The 22,333-nt window shown below is 37.0% G+C and overlaps 1 protein-coding gene across 2 annotated transcripts in view; it reads left to right on the forward strand.

Annotated features, from left to right (window-relative positions):
* Nucleotides 1-22,333, forward strand: part of LOC124153752 (arylalkylamine N-acetyltransferase 1-like) — a 194,584-nt gene that overhangs the window by 85,132 nt on the left and 87,119 nt on the right. For both annotated transcript variants that reach the window (XM_046527103.1, XM_046527105.1), the window contains exon 2: nt 13,062-13,117. The gene's annotated coding sequence lies outside the window, so the exon portion shown is untranslated. The remainder of the gene's footprint in view (nt 1-13,061; nt 13,118-22,333) is intronic.

Genomic DNA, 22,333 nt, shown 5'->3' on the forward strand with positions numbered 1-22,333 from the left:
CATGTGAGGACTAATCCCCACCGCCACCGAGGCCCACGTTACTTACTACACATATCTGACAACTTAAAAATATAAGGAATCTTTTATGAGGGTGCAAGCGACAGCTTTTAATGTAGTCCGTTCCGTAAACTTGGAAAGATTGCTGATAAAATTGTGGAGATGGGGTTTCGTTTAAAAGTATTATTAAAATGTCTACTGATAATAACTTGGAAAAGGGGAGTTGAAAAAATGTGTTACCAACCAAAGTCAACGTTTCCTCCAATTATTCCGAAAACCTTGGATATTTTTTCTTCATTGAATCAAATATATCCTTGAAAATAATAGGAAATCAAAAAGGAATTCGAAATAAATTCAATTTCAAGCTACCATTGTTGGCAGCTGGACAAGATAGAGGAATAAATTCACTGTTATAGTAAAAACGTGGAGACCTTAATGATGCAAGTTGCGATTAATAGTACCAATTATTGCTAAGAGAATTAAGCGTTGTATTTTTGACCAACACGCAGAACATATTGCTTTCAGTTCAAAAACGTAAAGTACCTAATAAAATGACGTAAAGAGGTATACATAACTATATACGTTGGTCAATTACAATTCTTTGCACAATACAACCATAACATTTGGCAATAACATACGCGGCTTGAATAAATATGTGTTCATAAAGTGAAATATAAGAATTTAAACTAATAGCTATTGGTTTTAAGCTGTAACACTGTAGACAATAATTTTGAAAAAGTAAAAGACTTCCACATAATTTTCACTGGGGTTGACAGTTTAAAGAAACGATTTAACGTAATATGTCTAAGAATCCGGTCATAAAGAGAGTAATTTTTTCTCAACTTACTGAGAGTTCAGAGTGGAATGCTACTCCAAGATTGACTTTGGAGTGACGTAAATCCACCAGTACCGTTAAATATCAGCCATTATAAAACAACGCAGCGAACACATGTTATGCGGATATAACTTGTCTAGCATAGGCGTTTCCTCCACGCATTATCATGCAACCCAAAGATCAAGAGACCTTGAACGTAAATCTTACAGCATTTCCAATGTGCTGCCCAGAAAATTACTCCATATGGGCACAATTACATTAGAATAATAGAAAAAAATACGGAAGATAACAGTGCAATAGCGCGAAAAGGTATGTTAAAAAGAGTATGGTTTCAATAACAGGCAAGTCATTACACATAATCTTTTGCGTCACTTATCAGCCGGTGAAAACAAAGCACCTGGCTATGTAATATTTCATTAAGAAGAATGACAAATCAGCATCCATGCTACTTGGCGAGAATATAAAGTAACAAAATGGCTCTCATTCTGACGTAAACCGCTAAACATAACTTAGCATATTTTCTCTCTCTCATTGAATTTATTCACTTCCTACAACTCTTTTGTCCCCTCCGACATTGAGAAGTTTATCAATAAATTTACTACAACATGTAAGAAAGGTATTGCAGAGCATGTGATCATTTCTTTAACTTAAGTTTTTTCTAAAGACTCTTCCGTAATGACACGAAGTCATTGAGTACACCCTAAAAATATTAGACACCTGAATAAAATTTAAAGTGCTAGAGATGTATAAATTTCACAATTTTTTTATTTTAAACTAAAGGAAAAATTTGAATAGCCCTGCAATTAGGGAAAACAAATTTTATTTTTAGCCATAAATAATTTCACAGCTTGGGTTTTTTTTAGGACAATGACGATAGCTGGAAAAGTAAGAATAGAATCATCCGAGAAGTTGTTGGGCAGAAAAAAATATGCAAACCAAATGGACTGTCTCGCTAGAAAAGAGAATTCTTCTGACCACCATGATGAGAGGACAAAGAAACTCAATCGGCAACATGATGAGGAGTGATAGAAATTGAAGATAAACTGTGGAAGGTTAAGTGAAGGGGATGGAAGACAAAGGAAGCCCTCAAAATTACAGATCAGTTGATTAAGTACGCAAATGGAGAGATAGGTATGTCAATTTAGAAGGCAAGCTAATAGAAGATCTGCGTCAAAATAATAAATAACTATCGGGATATTTGACCAATGAAATCAATTATGATTCACTTTGCCTGAAAAATAACACATATAATAAATTTTCCAACGGCTATTAGCAAAACTAAAAACCTTTGATGAGTCTAGTACCAGCATTTAATATTAATTATGTTCCTTGGACATATCTTAACAGTGTACTCCAATTATATCGCGGGATATATTGCATATTCAAGAGCTAGTTAAGAATTCATTCGTCTCAGCAGGTCTAACTTGGCTGGTAAGCAATTTTAACTGCGTAATTTAGCTCGTTCCAACCGCAGGCAGGCATGCTGATAAAAATCACCCTACGTAATAGCGTAATCATAAAAAAAGTGGTTAGGAAAGATAATATTTTATCACCTTTGCTTCCGCACCGGATATATTCTACATGCACGTTGGTCTCAATCTTGGCACTTTGACACGGAAACACTAAAAGGGCGTCGCATAGTGAGGTTGGAAGCGGATGCATAACATTTGATGAAAAGAGACAAAATAGCTACTATGAATCTCGATATTAACACATGAGATTAAGATAATTGAACCAATTAACATTCTGCCATCATTCGTGTCCACATTTCATATTGAAATAAAATGCTAAAAGCATCACTTATTAGAGAGAGATTAAAGTGATTTCGTTCATTAAAAATAGGTATTACAGCAATGTATTCACGTCAAGAAGTAGCGCATGGTTAACTTCATTGGGCATTGAGCTGCTGGTATATCTGTACCGAATATTAAGAAAAATTTTGTTATAGTCTAAAACAATATCGCATTGCCACTATTCACATTAGAAAAGGAAGCCTTATTAGCTTTCATTGGTCAAAGGGAATCTAATTTGTGCCAACATCATAGCAGTACATATTTTATCATAAGAATTGTCGAATCTCAGAGCTCTTGAATGTAGTTGCGTTTTTAAATACCCCATCCGTTTGCGAGCTCGTACTCGTCTTTAAGTGAGATATATGAATATAATAAGTGCCAATATAACCTTAACAACTTTAAGTGGCATTTTTGTTGAAAGTTTTTCTGAAAGAAGAAAATTATTCTAGAAAATCTGACGTTCCTACTTCTGAGGGAGCTACTAAAACGACAACGCGCAACAGCAACGCAAACGTTTAAAAAAACAGGGAACACAAGAAAATTTACTTCTCCGCCATGGCTCTTGATTAATATTTATTATGAATCTAAAACATTTAGCGTCTCATTTCTGCTTGCGTGCAAAGCGAAGCTTTCAATTAGATTCCAAAATATTTTATTTACAAATGCTTGAGTTACTTACTCTCTTGGTGCCATTAATATTATTTTTTGCCATTGAAAGAAGCATCAATTGGCCGCAAATACGGCGTTACTTAAATTAAATAAGGAATATGAACACAATCGAAGCGGAGGTTTTTCCTTTCGCAAACCGGATTCAGAAAATTTTCCGGCGACGACGATACGGACGCATTTCTGGGAAGAGTAGGGGCGTCGCGCCGTCTGCTTGAGAGGCGCGGTTAATTTCGCTGAGTGTGTGAGACAGCGTAGGAGAGGATGGCTGCTGAAGTGTGCGCTTCTCCCCCCTTTCGAATCGAACATCCCCCATCTCAGGTGTCTGCTGACTCCACTTCTTGAGTCCAGGGTCTGGATCACCGTTCCACATAAAGCCCTTCTTTCGTTTTATCCTTAATCTCACACGGCCTGCGATACCAACGCTTCTGCGGTAAATGCTTATCAATCATTCTTTGTGCCTCAAAATCTCAGTTCTTGCAATATAGACGGAACTCAAAGGGCGTTCAATAAAATTATGATTTTAGTGCAATTAGTTGAATGAAATATATATATATAAATCGTTTCGTCAGTACATATATATTGCTACATGGACTGAAGAAGCTTATTTTCGACGGCTGAGTGGTCGAGTCTAAGTCCAAAATTTAAAAAATACTATAATTATCAACTTATTGTGATTAATAACTGTACCAACCGTAGCGAGGAGTGGCGTGAAAAAAGTATATACGGGTTAGTATGTAGAATTAGATGAGGTGCCTTGAATCAACCCTTCTTACTGCCGTCTTCATTGTGCGACCGGTTTACTTCATGGATAGCGACTGTGATAGCGCGAAGGAAAGAATAATTCACTTTCACCAATGAGCCCTGACTGCACCACTTTTTTATCCGTATAGGTACCCTTAGCAATTTCCAAAATACAGTCATAAATCAGACAAGCGGTGAATGCACACGATGTCCGTTTAATTAATAATCAGCTGGCGCGTGATGTAACCAACAGCAGCGTAATAAATAAATGTTTTATGCCATCCACAGGTTAGAGTCACTCATGTACGAGGGGTGTCCGAAAAGTAACACACTTTTTGTCAAGGCGCGGCAATGGGTGGGACTAGCGCCGCAATTTGGGCGTCAGAGTGTTCCTACAATCTGTACGCAACCAGACGTGATAGCTTGCGCACCGGTTTTTATCGTAATTTGTGTACAGCGGACAGTTAAAATGAGCGCCGCGATTAAAAATCCCGCCAGTTGTGAAGTGCAAGCTACAATAAGTTTTTTTTTTTGGCAAAAAGTCACAAAACAATTGAAATTTATGGTCAGATTTGTGGTCAAGGAATAATGGCTCAGAAAATTTAAAAGCGCGATGCAAAGCAATCGCCGGGGAAAACTCAGCAAGAAGGCTATGTTTCTGCACAACAACTCCCGCCCACACATGACCAATCACACCCAAGAGATCTTGGGTAGTTTTGGATGGGAGGTTTTCAATAATCCGCCATACAGCCCGGATTTGGCGCCGAGCGACTACCACCTGTTCCTAGCGATGAATCCCTACGTGGCTCGCTAACGCAACGATTTGACACTGACGCTGAACTGAATTCCTGTGAAAAACCAGTGGTCGTACTCGCAGGCGACAGATTTTTACAGAGGGTGTATTGAAAAGCCTGCACCGTGCTATGATAAAGGCCATAATTTAAATAGCGTTTCTGTAGAAAAATAGCTAAAGTTTACCTTCAAAATTTGCATACTAAAAATGTTGTTTTCACTCTGTTAAAAAAAAAAAAAATTTTTCTTTCAAAACGTCTGTTACTCTCTGGGCAGCCCTCGTACAAGCATCGAAAGATATCTCGCATCAATCATTCTTAATGTCTTCTCTATTGTGCGACCGGTTACGCAAACGTCGGCGTGTCACAACAAATATTGGGCACCTATTTAACTCCGAACCAAATCGGTCCAGTCCATTCACTTGGAATTTAACTTAAGCTAGTGGTATGAGGAAATTAGCGACGTTTATATGAATAGGTTATAATGGATAGCCTCAACTAGTGGAAGAAAGTTGAATGACAGTAATAATTTACTTACACCTATCTATCTTCGTTTCAAAAACCACCGCTTTACCAACTACGTTAATGTCCACGAGCGGTAATCAGTTGGCACTTCACTCAACGTGCTAATATGACACGTAAACATGTGTGTTTCAAGATATGCAGTCAATATTCCTGGAAAAAAGCTACAGGGAATAATTCGGACCTGATACTAGTTAAATGTACAATATACTAGTTTCCGATATTGTAGAAAATGCACAATTAAAAGACTGCTGTGTATTTAATTTTCATATTGTTGGCTAGTAGCTGTGGTCTCATTAAATTTCACGCTCAATTTACAAATTTATCTACCGAAAATCGGAATTATTTGCAGCCTAGAGAATAAAATAATTCCAAAAGCGAAATCAATGAGAATGGGGGCAGTCGGAAGCATTCACTGGAATTTTAATGAATTGATAATTAGTAAACGAAGAGACTCATATCGGCCTATCGCCTTGAAAAGGATAAATATAGGTATCATAAAAATATACTTCATATTAAGTATATTTTCAGAGGCAACGCCTCCGATTCAATGGCATTGCAATAAATCGATATACATTAAAAGAATGGGCTCACTATCGCTTCGAAAAAAATAATTATCGGTATCGTGCCAACGTACTTCATCCCACAGCTAATCGATAAGCAGCGTACAATATTTGTACGCTCTGTCACGCAGGTGTACCGCCCCCTGACTTACTCGCCTTCGCTCCTTGGCATCTCCCGTTATTCGCACGCCAGACCGAGTGGTTTCCTTCGCGGCAGAAGAGATCTTTAGAGGTGGAGCCGCGCCGATCCTCCCCGTCATCCCTTTATCACATCTGACAGGGGAAGGAGAAAAAGAGGGGGGAGGGAAAGGGCGTGAAGACGGGATAAGGGGGTTGGGAGGGGAAGGATGGAGAATAAAAAAATGCACTATATTTTTTCACATCTCTCGCGCGAAGGTCGAGCTTTCCTACTCTCTCCCCTTCAAATACGAACGGAATAAGAGCAAAAAAGTACCTCAATTATCCAGCATACTTGCAGGCCAGCAATTTTGCAGGGAATGAGAGGAGAAATGAATCGATGACATGAAAGACGGCTTTCCCAGCTAAATTACCGGGTGATACTCCCAAACTTCCAATATTCCCGCGAGAATGAGCCTTTAAACTATACAAGTATTTTGATTTTAGGTTCTATTTTGTGAAAACCTGCAACAGAAGAGAAAAGTATCACTGCGCGTTCCAAACTTCATTTTTAAGGCTCTGAGTGATTCGAACATTTTCGAGTCCAACCATAACAGAATATGTACAATGGGAGGATATAAAAGTTCAAAAGATTTTATTTCCTAGACAAAATGTCATTAAGTACAAACTGAATATTAGGGTGTAAGGCTCTATGATACAAATAACGATCATATAAGGCACATTAGTGACAGAATGAAAACCCAAGACAATGCATTGGGGATCACATGAGAATAGGGTAACCAATGTCTTGTGGATTATAGGAGACAATATAATGCTTGATACAATAGCATAATTAACTGAATAAATTAGGAGAAAAAAATCTTTGAATTTTTTTAAAAACCAATTACGATGATGGCCTACTAGGACACTAGTTCGTGGAGCAATGTTTATTTTATCGTACCACGGCCAACTTCGTCGATCCAAATACTACCATCGCGAATTTTAAGGATTGTGAGATTTACAGACTTATTCTTTCCATAGAAGATATGAAAAACCGAAAGAAATTCGCAGGAAAAATTTCAAAATCACGCAATTTATTCCTATTGCTCACCTTGGGAATAAAATTCAATAAAATATCTTGAATCTATCTTTAAATGTGAAATTTTTGTTCTAGTAGCAAATTTTGTAAAAAGATACGACATTTTCTGCTGATGTTTTTGATAGCCAATCTCTATGAGGACTGTATACGAAAGAATGTTTAGTTTTCTTAATGAATACGTGGGGATGAACGTCCACCACAAAAAACTTTTTGAACTACCGAAATTTAACATTTTGTGCACAGAAACGAGCCTTCTTTCATTGCTCAGTATACTGCACGTGAACTGAACCTTGTAAACTTGTTAATATCAGCTGATCATATCTACTACAGTTGAAAAAAAAACAAAACTGTTCTCACGCCCGTTTCTGTACCACAGCGTGGCGGAAGGGACATCGCGGCATTACAGGCATGAAGTTGAAAATACCAGTTTTTGGAAATCAAAATGACATTGAAATTTTGGTGAACTAAGACTTGGATTAATATATATTTAGCTACTATGCATTTGGAACCGCATAGAAGTTCCACTGCACCACCCAAGGCGAAGACCTATAAACCCTCAATCGATTGCTGCCTCCCGGGTTGAAATGAGGTCGTTCGCTTCGAAACGATAAATGAATCTGAATGACCGACCCATATGTTTCCTCAAAGGAATAAATTTAGAACAGTCAAAGTATATTACTCTGTTCAAATTTTTCGTATTGTGATAGCTGATTTTGTACTTATAAATAAACGGCTCATAGACGAATTTTTTTTTTCAATTTTAGTTCAATCATAAAAACGAAACGAAAATATCGTAAAAATCGAAATATTTTAATTCTCAACTTCGTAGAGGTAATATAGCCAACATATATTTACCTTTTTTGTGAAGCATAAATAGCTATATTTGTTATTCATTTCATAAAAATTAGCACACAAATAACCACTTTAAATGGTCTTTAACTTCTCAGTCTTTAAAGCCTTTAACTTATCAAGGCAAACTTTTCTTCAAATTTTGGCGTTTTATCTTTCAATATTAAATTTTTGGTTGAATTAAAAGGTTTTGTAGTTATTGCTGAATATTTATCTACATCACATACTTAGTTTCATTTCTACAAGTAGTTTCTTCCAACAATGCAAGAAAAACATCTAGGGTATTTACATTTCCCGAACTCACTGTGCACTTTTATTATAGCTAAAACGGTTCATTATAAAAGTGATTTGATTTACGGCATCTTTAAAGTAAATCATCACTAAATAGAATGCCTGGAATGCTAGCGGTGTTAATTTTTTCTTTTAGATGAGTTTTTCGTAAGCCAGACTGCCTTTGTCTATTGATCCCCTCCAGACTTCATCAGATATAAATTGCTGTAAAAAGCTAGTCATAACCCAAGACGCAAATAATATCTTAAATACCAAAGATTTTTCATACGGATGGCATTACTCACTGACCTGGAAATCAATTTCTGATTTCATTTATAACCCGCGTTATCAAAGATGATGCTTTTCAAGCATTAATGAATGGATAACGGGTCTGCGATAGAAAAATGGAAAAATGGGATAGAATAGACGTGACGGAGAGCAATATAGAAAAAATCAAATTGATTACATGGCAAAAAACTTCGGCCTCCATCGATGTCGAGGAAAAGGTACGAAGAGAAAGGTATGGAGAGGGAATGATCTGACAGCTAAAAATTTATGATGAACGGCTCGCGGTAAGAAGGCGCGGAGATTTCAGCGATGACTCAAGGAGGAGAAAAGTAGCCTCGATTACGTGAGCGACGCTACAGGCTGGAGCCGGAGCTGGAAGGTGACGAAGTGCACGCTCTTGCCACAGGGTAACGGAGGAAAAATAAAAAAAATAGGGAAAAGATTCGTAGAGCCGCAAGCAGGGAGTCCAAAGACCAAAGAGATTCTTTCTTTTATCTCTTTCCGAGATGCTATTCGAGGAAGAAGGTTGGCAATGGAAATCTCAGATCATACACTTTCTTGGCGAACTAGCCGGAGAAATTCCTCTCGGATTCATCGCCGTGTTTAAATTTCTAACAGCCGACGTTTCGATTCTCGACTCGGGCATCTTCGCCATGGTATTGACTTCACTCATGTACCCTTATAATAATGCACCGCCCATAGCATTAGAAGTAAATTTCAGGAACCATTATCAATTGATTAGGGCCACAAGGAAACTTCGCTTCAACATTCGGAATTCAGTCGTAAACGCAATAAGCTTTCCACATTTCGACTATTGCTGTTGTATGATATTTGATATAGACGAAGATAATAACCGCAGACTATAAGTAACAATTGATGATTCAGTGCGATCTATATGCGACCTTAAATGTTGGGAGCATATAAGCGAGGCATGCATACAATTGAAATGGCTGAAGCACGTGAAAGGCGTGTCTATTTTATCCTAAAAACGGTACATACAGTTCATAAGCCTGTATCTCCACATTATTTTTGCAACAAATTTTCAATGAAAAGAAATGTACGAAAGTGTTCTACGAGAACTCACCTTCCCGATCAATTCCACTTACACAATCGCACAGAGATCAATTATTGATTTTCATACAATATAGTCCCAATCGTAGAATCATTTTGTGCAGCATTTTTGGTAAAAAAATACTACAGGACCGTTCCGATTAAAAAAAAAATGTTTCTTACGGAGGCAAACTGAGAATATTCGAGAGAGGAGAAATTGCTTTTGTACCCCGAATTATTGCGTATCTCGTGCGTGAATACTTATGACTAATAAAAAGTTTAGTGCTGCTCTTTGCTCTGGTTCCACCCCAAATTTCGCATGCTGATTAGTTGCTCATGGTAGAGAGAAGTGCAATAGCCAAGGAGCTAGTACAAAATATTCAACCAAGCCATAATATAACTCACAACTAGTCACATAAAAGAATAAAAATAAAATTTGAAACTGATATTTTAGCTCATATTTCCTCCTTAGCAAAACTCCCCAATCTTCTATTTTGCCTTGAGTAAACTATTATCAAGTTGTATTAAATTCTTTTTTAATTCCTTGGCATAGTGAGTTTATGCTCATCATAAGATTAAGATTATATTTGAAGCTTTTTATTTACTCCGTGTGTAAAGAATTATTAATGAGTCAACACATAAGTCAATAGATGCAAATAGCCACACATTAGGAAGTAACGAGTACAAAAAGTTTCCGCAAGATGTTATTCAAAATGTATACATTCCATTTCAAATGGTGACAATTTATGCACTATGTAAAAAAAGCGAGCACAGTTTAAGTAATCAATCACCTGGATAGTGTTATAAAGGCCTGGCATGACCTCAATCCGGATCGAAAGCAGAGAATATATTAAATCAACATCAAATATGCATTTGACTGCTTTACAGATGTTATCTAGGCTGTTATGTCCTTCAAGGTGGCTTTCATAAAGAATTCAGAGCGAGAGTTAAGAGGATGTTTACAACATTAAAATAATTAATATAAATTTGTCGGTAGTGTAATCAATTTATACGTCATACAAACGGCCAAGTTTCTGATACCTGGGGATAAAAAATATTAGACGAAAAGAGAACGTAGAGAATATTTGAAGAACAAGCCAGTGATAAAGACTTGATGGCGAGGATGTATGGATGAGTACCAGGCTAAGCATTCCCTAGTATTTAACAGTCTCATTGATCCGAATGATTCGTAGCTTCCAGTGTAATTACCTATAGCTTTACCTGATGGATATTTTTGATAATATTCTTGTTGTTATACCTGGATACTCTTCACGGAATACAACTCACTCACGTTTTCAGCACAATGCGTGATTCATGGCCTGGATTTTCATTATTTTTTTGCCTTCTCAAAAGCATTTATGAAGTATATGAATCATGGCTTTAACATCTTTGGATTTTATTATTGATATCAATAATTGAGATATTCCGATAGGCTAATTGTGTCTTCAAAATAAATACTGTATAACCTCTGTAATCCGGTCTTGTGGTAATCCGACACGTCCAGTAATTCGGCGCGCAGGGCTGACGACCTCTCTTCGGCTAATATAATTTCGTCAGTTTGAAATAAAAGATTTTTCAATGCATAGTAAGTATTAGTAATTTGGTAATCTACCTTGACTCACACTCTAAGCAGTAGTGAGAGTTGGCATTACTAAATGTATTTAATTGAAAAATTATACCTTAAATTTTTTGTGAATAGCGTTCGTTTCCAAAAATCCGGCGTTTTCGATAATCCGAAAATTCTTCTGTTGCATATAAGTCGGATTACCGAGATTGTACTTTATTAGAAAGAGGAAATAGGCGAGAATACCGCGGATATGGAGAAAAACTACGGTTTTTGAACTTTTAATTGGGTATGTTGAAGAACAAAAATTTTATAGCAAAATGATGATTTATTAGTGGATAGCTCTTCTTACGCATGGAACCGTTGAACGTACTAAACACAGGGACGATAAACCAAAGTTAACCTTCAATCAAACTTTAAATTTTGTGTATTATCGTGTCCTTAAACTAACTGCGGTCTAAAATTCAGAAAGTTAGAAAATCATAGAACTAGGTACGAGGATACAGCTGTTTGTATTGTTTATTCCAAAGTATTATGTACTTCACAGGGTCTGTCCTTAGACCGGTCAGTTGTAGGTAATTGAAAATGCATCACACAGTCCAAATTAAGTTTTAACTAATAATGAGTTAGTATTGAGTGATAGGCTTACAAATATGAACTGTATGTTTCTCTCAATAATTTACGGGACTGAACTGTTATACTGAAAAATAAAATAAGCACCGACAAATTTCGTCCTCAAAATACGTATTATCTTGCATAACTAGACTTCTGTGCCCATTCGTTAAAATATCTGAAGTTGATTCAATCTATTGAAGTGAGATCGGAAATCGGAATTTAGATTGAATTTATGGAGTGAATACCGAAAGAATATCGAATCCAGAAAATGGTTAAAACTTTTTAATGAACTGTACCCTGAAAAGACAAGAAAGCACAATATTTAGAGACAATATAACCACTTCGGAATAAGAAAAGGTAAATTGACAGTAAAAAAATACGGGTAGAGAAAAAAATTTAGTAATGACTTGCAAGAGAGGCAAAATAAGAAATAGGAAGACAGCAAGAGGTCAATAAAAGGGAAAATCGAAGGACGCTATTCGTATAACTACTTGGAACAACAAGCGTATGTCTTCCAATGCATTGTCACTCGGGAAAAGATATATTCCCTTGCTTGGATCTGATTGCGAATACGGCATTGAATAATTTTCCAGTCCTCACTTACATCCCTCACTAAACATTTGACTTCTGGTTGCGGCGACTCATTTTTGTTCATCCATAGCGTTTAGCCATATGGTTCTTTCACGTATTAATACTCGAGCAAGCTATTATTTCCTCAAGAATGAAACGGCAATCACGCCGTGGGATTCTGGCCAAAAATGGAATGTTTAATGGGTTACAAACAAATTTCACAGAACTAACTGACCATGTATGTACGTTACTGTTCACTTAAAGTGGTAATCAACAAGAGACACATGTGTTGCTCACTGAAATAACTATGGAACGATCATAACTTTCATTAATATTTTAGTCTATAACTTCTAACTGAAAATTGTAACCACATGGCATTTCTTAAATATTAAAAAGATGTTAAAATCACACTCCTTGTTTCTAATTAAAGCCTAATCGATAGCAACATTTTAATAATTTTATTGTTCTTTCGAAGATAAAAGATATAACATATATTGTTTCATGACAAAAAATGCTTGAATTAACTATAGGGGTAACTTAATTTAAAGTATTTGTAAATGATCAATTCAATAATTCATTGCAATATTTATAAAGACTTCAATTCACAAGATATTGGAGACTCCTTCAAAATTAAATATAAAAATAATAGTGCATTTGTATAATCCCACTAAACAATAGATAAAAAGTTGTCTCGCATTATATTTACTATTTCTTTATTTTACTTTCAGACTTTGCCTGGAGATAATAATTGGTTCATCCCTGAGGGACAACCCTGTTGTTGGAGGTAAACAGTTTCCCTTCACAAAATCTACAAATTTCAAGTTATGTGTTAAAAAATGAAACGAACGTGCATTAGGATTCACATGCATATTTCCACGAAGTTTATCCGCAATACCTTCTACGAGCAATAATATAAGAAGACATGACATGTTCACATGACGTGAAACATAATAGCGCATTAAGTTTATCCTACTGCATTAGGATTCTAAATAGAATTCTTGGACTTACGTCTAGTACTTAAATGAATTATGCATGCTAACCAGAGTTTGTTTGCTGAGTATTCATATGAAAAATTTGGAGAGTCAAGGTTAGAGTTACCGAAGGAGGAATAATACTCGTGTGGTGAATAATTTTTCTCTAATAGTACCCAAAGCGGGCGGCTTCATCGAGTAATTTTAGATTTTCCTTTAATAATTATTCATCATACTGTTTGTTTTTCAGCACAAAATACACATTAATTATTAACGCTGTAATTATTTAGCACTCGGATCAGCAAAAAGATACATGAAAATCAAAATATGTACACATTGTGGATTCCATTTTTAAGTGTGGTGTTTGACTTGAAAAATGATAAGGAGTTATGGATGTTTTCAACGGTGTTCGGCGAGATGCTGTGGAATATATTGCTATACTGTGGACATACACAAAGTTTTTTATTTTATTTATCATTTCATTCATTTCTAGTAAGGATTTATATATATCAGAGTCATCTACCTCTTCTAGTATTTTAGTCAACCATTTCGTAACGAGTTAAATATTTAGTTGGTAGCTAACCATTTACATCCACAGTAAGCTTTTGTCCTTAAGATTATTTCTAGACAGCAATTGCATCGTTTCACAAATAATTGACTTAACATAATATGTTACCATCTATTTAGTTCACAAGAGACCATACATCAACGGGGAGTAGCCACAGCAAAAGCCATTTACCGCACTGAGCTATTGCACTAAACGTGTACACCTTGAAAAATAATAAATACGGCTAAACTACTCAATGCAATTGCTCAATAGTGTTACTTATTATTACGCTGGGGTCCCGCAAGGAATGAATCAGATAAAAATAAATACTAGGTGTGATCGTATAATAACAGGTATGCACCCTACATATTTGGCATCGTTCACTGGCAAGTATACAAATTAATAATTTTCCAAGACAAAGTAATGAACGGGTAAAAAGATCTAGGGCAAACTTTAGCGTTAATGAAAGGTGTAAATGATAGTAATTTCTCCGCATTTCCTACGCCCGTATGCGTTTAGGGTTGATTAAATTATATCCAAGAACACGGTTAGTGCTCAACTTAAAATTCCTTTTGAGATGGAATTGATGAGAAGAAAGGTCAATGGTTAATAAACAATTTTTATAGTTAAAACGCTTAGGCATAATTGATTAACCCGTTAATATCCGCGGGTCGGATCCGGCCCGCACACTCGTTTCAAGTAGCGCGTGATTCTCGCTCGTTTAACTCTGTAAGACGCCGCTAGGAGCATTTCAGCGCTTTACTACACGTCATAGTCGCCTTCAACTGTTCGTAAATAAGAAATACGCCACCGGATACTTCAATTGAAGTTGGAATCGAATACTTCAGTAATTGTCAAATTTGCTATGCGGCCCGCGGGGCGATTCGGAACTTGGAATGTGGCCCTCGTGGCCTAGTAAATTGGGGACCCCAGCCCGATAGAATAAATAACATCTTGGAGTATAAGGGTTCAACTGGTTCAATGATAGATGATGAAGGGGAGGTATGGTGGAAGTAAAGTTTAAAGGCTCAATGTTAATTTTTATAGTTTAAAAGAACAAAATAGCTAGTGCAAAATCAAGAAAAGAAACCATCTTCTAAAACTTGAGGATCGCAGTACACCAATATAAGAATTGTAAAACTATGAATGACCGATTCTTAAAATGACGTAGTCTTTCATCGGAATATAAACCTTATGGTATGGTTATTAAAGGAGCGACTAACAGCCGAGTTAATCCGCTCCACGATGGAAGGGTACGGAAGGAAGAGCGGAGAGAAACCTGGCATCGGCACCAGCCTGCTCTTCACGAAAGCCGCCAAAAGGACCGCTGTTCAACGTCCCATACGACGGACGAAGCACTGCGCTTGAAGATCCCTCCATAAATCACTCATGCAGGGATGAGGCAGTTTTGTGGAAAGTCTTTGCCACCGCCTGAATTTAAACCATGGCCCCCTGGGAGGGAAACCAGAACTCTAGCCACCACCCATTTAATCTTATATGCAAATTTAATGATATAGGGGGCCGCTTTCATTTTAACATGAATAGTATCTCCTAAAGATCAGTGCTTAACAACTCAAAATGTCTTGAGAAATAGCTCATAAAATACCTGATAAATATAAAAATAGTATTTAACATGATTATTACAATCAGCGCCTACACACTTTAAGTCAGGGCTTATAGATGTTAAAGAGAGGGTTTAGTCCACTATCACAGTGCTGAAATTTTTGATGAGTCGTGTAGTTATAAGATTTTTTGTGGCATATAACAAAGCATTATACACATATCGAACATATCCAATAAACTATGTATGAATAAATATGGAGGCATAATGCTCCTCCTTTCTTAGCTCTCCCCATAAAAATGTGATATATAGATCGACTTTTAATTCATTTAATGGAGGTGACCGACAAGTAGGATCCTTTATGACAGAAAGGATTATTATACCAGTGCAACTTGGCCATAATTGGGGGCAAGAGGAGCGTTGAACAGCTTGGGATGCCATGGTAATGGAAAAAGACGATTGTTTTTTTCCAATAATACCAATTATTTTCATCCTCGGTGAGCTACTAAGGTTCGCTCACAGCATTTAAAACTGATTTTACTGCTTCTGATTTAATTATAAGAAAAATCTAGAGAATATTTTTAGAGGATTTAAGAAGAGGGGAGGGCAGGCATGCGTCGGAATGCAAAATCACCGAATGTGTTTGCTGACTAAAACCGGCCCTCAAAGGAAACAATTTATTTGAGGCGGAGACCTCCCCGCAAAGAATGCAGTCTCATAACTACTAAGATAGAAGGTAACGACCAATAAATCGGACAGTCCAAATTCATCATTTGAACTCCGTACCACAAACCTATGCATTGAAGCCTGAAAAATCACTATCGTGAGTAGGTATCTCTTTCGAGCCTGAGTTCTACTCTACTCATCGAGGTGGGAAGCTGGCAGACTATCGGCAACAAACAGAAAAGGAAATAATGGAAAACAGATGGCAAATTCTGTTTGCTGCAATGTGTTTAAAAGGAGGGAAAATAAAGTAACCAATGTATTCTGATTGGCTGGAAGAAGTGATCGAATAAATATCCATTGGGATCGTGTTTGAAGCACGCTTAAGACTTCAATGCTACCGCCGTTTTCCACACCACACCTGTAACCTTCGAAGTATTACAATGAGACAGGTAAAACCTCCGTATTTATTGCCCCATCCATCAGCCATACCACTTATTCCTACCCAATCAACCTCAATCTCAGCCAGCAGGGGAAACGGCAAGCGGTCTGCAGCTTCGGCCACACAAAGTGAAAACCTCATTGACGAATTGCAGCTCTCGAACGTCGTTCCACCAAAACAAAACTATGCTTCTCATGAATATACATAGGCGGATCTAGGGGGGGGGGGGCACGGGGGCACGTGCCCCCGCCAGATCCTTAAAAATAGGAAAACTTTTTTAATGCAGTCCCATTATCATTGCATTCGTTTTGTATTATGAGGTATCCTTGTACTCCCCCAGAACAAAATCCTGGATAAGGCCTTGCTCGTGCCCCCCCCAGAAAGAAATCCTGAATCCACCCCTGTAAATATAATACTATGCTCTGTATTATTGATGGTTAACGAAGATATGACGAAGATGAACCCACTGTTTTAAATGCTAATGCTAAGGATATTAAGGAAATATTGGATTTAAGAGCTTTTTATGACCCCAAAAGTCATGCCGAAACTTTTGCTGAGTTTAAAGTTCATCTCTCATGGGATAAATTTCTAATCAAAGGATATTATTCTATTAAAATCATGTAGCTGCAGTACTGGCTCATGAGTAAATGATAAAACCGTTGCAGCAAGATAATATTATGAAATTTACAGAGTTTTAAGAAACCAAAGCGCGTGTATCCGAGTAGATGCATCCAAGAAATCACCTAGTTAATTAATTTATTAAAATATATGAAAAAAAGAAACGTAAAATTCTGTGAGGGAACGGAATTTTCGAAAAGAGTCTACAAAGACCGTACATTGCACAGGTGAAACTCGGGGCAATAGGAAGAACCTTTTAGCGACAACAGCGGCGAGGAGGAAATTAAGAACTTAATTTCACCTGTTTGGTTAGTTGTGAATACGATTTTATCTTTGAGGCTCCACCAAATAGTAGTATAAGTAGTAGCATACTGATACTACTATACTAGTAGCACAACCCTATTAAGGCAACTTTGCCTTTCAATGGCGCAATAATGGATACAAATTAGCCAGTGTTCTATTCCACATACGAGAAACCATTCTACGAAATCAAAATTCTTATTATTATTTACAGACAGTCTATATCAAGACCTTAATTTCATCCAATCACAAAAGCCACCTTTCCCACTCCCACAGCAGCTACGCTTCCTATCCTTTCCACAAGTAGATCAGGAGCTAAATAAGCTGTAAGAGATCGTTACACACATTCTAATGAAGAACATGGCGCTGAAGATGCTTAGAATTCTACGAAGAAGGTAATATAATTTCACTGGGTTCCGTAAATTACTTGAAATTTTATTCACAGAGTGTGACGGTTTTATGGGCTCAAGCAACCTTGAATGAAAATCGGAATGCGTGCTATTTAAAACAAATTATAATGACTGAAATTCAATCAAAGGCAAATTGAATTAAAATATAAACTTTCAACCACAACGCTGCATAAAAAGTCTTTTATGAGGGTGCATTCCTAAGCATGCTAGAGCGAAATGCTTGCCCTCGCAGAATCACACGGATAAGTAAAGAAACTATTCTGGCACCAAAAGTGTACGGGAGGAATCCACGGATTTTAAAATTCTTGAATGCGATTCAAAATATATGTGTAATTTCATTAAATAAAGAGCAATAGAGAAAAATTGGATTGAATAAATGATACGCGTGGGTTAAAGCGTTTTTAAGTACGAGATTTTGTGCAAAAGAAAGATCACATATTGAGGACATAAATATTACATTTTGGGGATAGAAACTTCAAAAAACAGAAATAAACTACGAAAAAGCGTAAGGATTGAGGACCGCATAAATCATTACTGATATCCAAGTAAAATATCAAAATGTTTCCTAGTTTATCGCAAAAAATATCTTTTATACTTTCTCACAAATTTTAGAAGATAGACTCACAAGCAGTATGATCACTGAAAACACTAAAGTAAAGACTTAAGAAAATTTAGGAGAAAATTAATCTTGCATTGTGGTAGTTTTACCGTTTTGGATTTTGGGAGGCTTCGAGGACATCCATGAGGTTTGGTATGAAGAAGCACTCAATTTCAGCTGTACTGTACCATATTTAACTTGCTTATATTATCTGGTCGTATAAACTATGGTTAAGTTAACCTGGTAACGGAAGAGCAGATCAATTTGAATATTTCACATTTCCTACAAGTCCACTGTACAAGTACAAGTGGATCCACTATTTCCGACTTACTTGTTACTGCTGTCAATTAAATGACTACAATTATCTAAATATGACAGTATCGGAGTTTCGAAATATATTTCCTCTCACAGGGACTGCGGTTACATATCTTGAGATATTTTTTCCAATTTTGAAAGCAGTAACTTTGTGTCATTTCTCACCAGATGACTGTTGTGGAAGAAATAGTACCGAGCGTTATTAAGGATCTGAGAGGTCATTCCCTGCGGTATGCATTCCCTTAACCCCTCAACGCCGTCATGCGTACCCAGTACGCGCCCTTTAAACTTCGTATGCCGCCGTCATGCGTACCCAGTACGCTTCCTGACCTACTGTATATAATATTTTTTCTCCGCCAGGCATTGCATGTTAAATTAAAACTAATTGCTCTATCATTTGAAGAAATGTTTTTCCTCTCCAATAAAATATCCATAACGGTTTTATGCTTTCAAAATGTTTTTAAAATGCTTCGATAAAATTCCGTTTTAAACCAGCGCGTTGACGACTAGGTCCAAAAACTCAACGCCTTCCTTCAACTGTTCTATCATGAAAACTTCCGCCTATTCTGCTTGAGAGACGTCAACAAGGGTCAGCTACTTTAGCTTGAGATATGGTATCTTCAGAACTGAATGCCTTGTCTCCGTCTTCTGCTTGTTTGTCGCCACCTCGAGCCCCAAGTGTGTTTGGCCCGCCTCGTTAGTCCTTAGCGTCCTAGGCGAAGGGGCCATGTGCCTCGCTCTGCATTTATTTTTTTGTATTTTTTTTCTGGACAGTAATCAACGAAGATAAGATTCCATCTAAACAGTCAGCATATACCAGGGCCCCTTCGAGATATTTTCTCGTCTCTTGAGGGAGCTTCTAAACCACGAGCTTCAGTCCACTTGAGTCATTCATGCTGTGTGGTGTTCTTTCAGGTAGTGTGTTGAAATTCTCATCGGGTGTACTTACTGGGAGTGGTATTTTTTTACAATTGGGGATCTTACGAAATGGGAATAGTATTGAAAGGCAAAGAAGAGACTCAGAAGTCTGTTAGTGTGTTAGGTTATAGTAAATTCATTGGTGGGGTGAATTTCAAGGACCTGTTATTGCATTCGTAACTAATGGAAAGAAAACGCCATTACAAGCGGTGTATGAAGTTATTTAGGAGACAATTGAATGCGGCAGTCCTAAATTCATATGTTGATGATAGGGAAAACACGTATAAAAATTTGACTTATCATTTCGCGTGCCATTGGTCGAGGTAATATTTTTGAAATATCCGACGTCATACGAACTGTTTGGACATGGCCGTCACTCATTGCACAATTTAGTACCAAGACTCACAGAAATACATTTCCTAAAGAAAATTCCTGCAGCTGGGAAGAAAGCAAAGTCTCCAAGGAGGTGTGCAGTTTGTGCCTAGTATGGGAAATGAAGAGACTACGTGTACTGGTGTGAAAAATGTGCAGTGGGATATGTTTGGATTTCTTCAAACCATGTCACACAAAGCAGATTTTCTGAGGTAAATCATTTGAATATTCACATATTGACGTTTGAAACATTAGCACGTGATTACCTAAATGAAATGATACGGTAATAATGGAACAAAGTCAGAGAAGTGGGCGGAGTGGTAAATTTCAAGTAGGCGAAACGGGTAATCCTATCGAAAGTATTCAATCTGTTATGACATTTTCAACCCCAAATAACTAAATTACATCATGTAAATGTATTTTTTTAATGCATGAAATGTTAGACATCTCGTAGCTTATTCGAAACCAAATTAAAATCTTTCGAAATTGAAAATTTATTCATTAGTTCATAAAAGGAGATACATAAAACAATAAATATTCTTTCAAATCGCTCGAAAAATTATAATATAGTAGCCTATTATATTACGCAAGTTTACTCAAATTTTCAACGATACTGATCGTATATTATGAAAGATATAAATTATTGAATGATAGTATGCCAAAAAGGCGAAGTCATTTAAATCTCATCCGGCCGCTGAGATGGGATTTAATTAAATGCCCGCCGCGCTTGAGGGGTTAAGCAACCACAGGTCTTACAAGTGGTAACTTTTTTCTCACACGCCTCAACGAACCGATGAACCCCATTTTTCTCCATCGCAAGCGTATGATACGCATTCATTTCTTGGACAGGTGACTATTTATCACGCGTACGTGACTCAAGCTTGCACGCCCTAGCGCTCTTGCGCTTCATACGTTATTCTTAGTCTCTCGAAATCATTGTTTTGGTAGTCTCAATACCTTGGGGCATAAATAACTAAACTCATTTGCATGCAACAATCTAATCGTGAGGGCCAGTTAGATGCCGTCAAAGCAAAAGAACAAATTCGCGGGTATGCATAGTTAACTTGTCCCGAGGTGTTAACCGTAGCGGTTCTCTAAGCGACTGCATTTCGATGTGACCTCATATGATCTGTATCGGAGGATATAAAATTAGGATCTGACGCGAATCGACCTTGGGGCATAAATAACCTACACTACTTTGCATGCAACAATCTAATCGTTAGGTACAATTCTTCGCCGTCAAAGCTAAAGGACAAATTCGCGGGAATACACTGTGGCGTTTCTCTAAGTGACTGCATTTCGATCTGACCTCACATGATCTGTATCGGAGGACATAAAATGAAAATCTGGCGCGTATCGACCATTTGACTACCCGATAATTAAAGGAAATAATTCATCGGCAAGCAATTATTCTGCAAAATATTGAAGTATAAGCGTCTCGTATTTAACGTTGGCCTTGCCTGTGCATTTAGATTAGAGACATATATCGGTCAGGGAATACCATAATCGTGAAGATCAGAGATAATAGAGAGAAAACTATTGTTTTTTTTTTTTTAATATTAGAGCGTTTACATGCCCATTTCATATCAGAATGACATTCAATCAAGGATAGGTCAAAACAGTGGCGTAGCAAGTGGGGAGGTACGGGGGGTCCGGACTCCCCCCCCCCCGAAATGTAAAAACACAATTACTTTCCTTCATGAAGGAAAACAAAATATTGAAAAATCATAAATTTACAAAATATTATTCTGACAATTGAAGTTTTTTCGATCATAAAAAGTGTTAAAATTAGTTTAAAACCCTTTATTTATACCCTGATTTTCAAAAATTTTCCCCTGGTTTTAGACCCTCCGAACGGATTTCCTGGCTACCCCTCTGGGTCAGAATTAGCCAACGAGGTGTTACATGTAATTCGAAGAGCATGAAACCAATTTTACGGTTGAAAAGAAGAAACTGAATGAAGAAACTGTAACTAACTGTTATTGGGGTGAGAGGTAAAAGTGAATAATTCCATATTCTTCCTACAACATTACATCTTACCGCCCAGAAAAATTTCCAAAATCACTTACATAATGTAAAATAAAGCTTAGCTTTGACTGCTCTGGAGTATGCCCTCATCGTGCATTTAGTTTCACTGCAAATAGAATAGGAGAGAGAAATGAATTATCGTTCGTTTGTTCTGAGCCCTGCAAATGGGTTGTAGCAGATAGCTCTTCACTCCTTTAATGAAGTACTTAAAATGCATAACTCTTGTTAAGTAATGATTCAAATATCCGTTTCTTAAG

The sequence above is a fragment of the Ischnura elegans genome, chromosome 2 (assembly GCF_921293095.1).
Source record: "Ischnura elegans chromosome 2, ioIscEleg1.1, whole genome shotgun sequence".
Taxonomy (NCBI): Eukaryota; Metazoa; Arthropoda; class Insecta; order Odonata; family Coenagrionidae; genus Ischnura; species Ischnura elegans.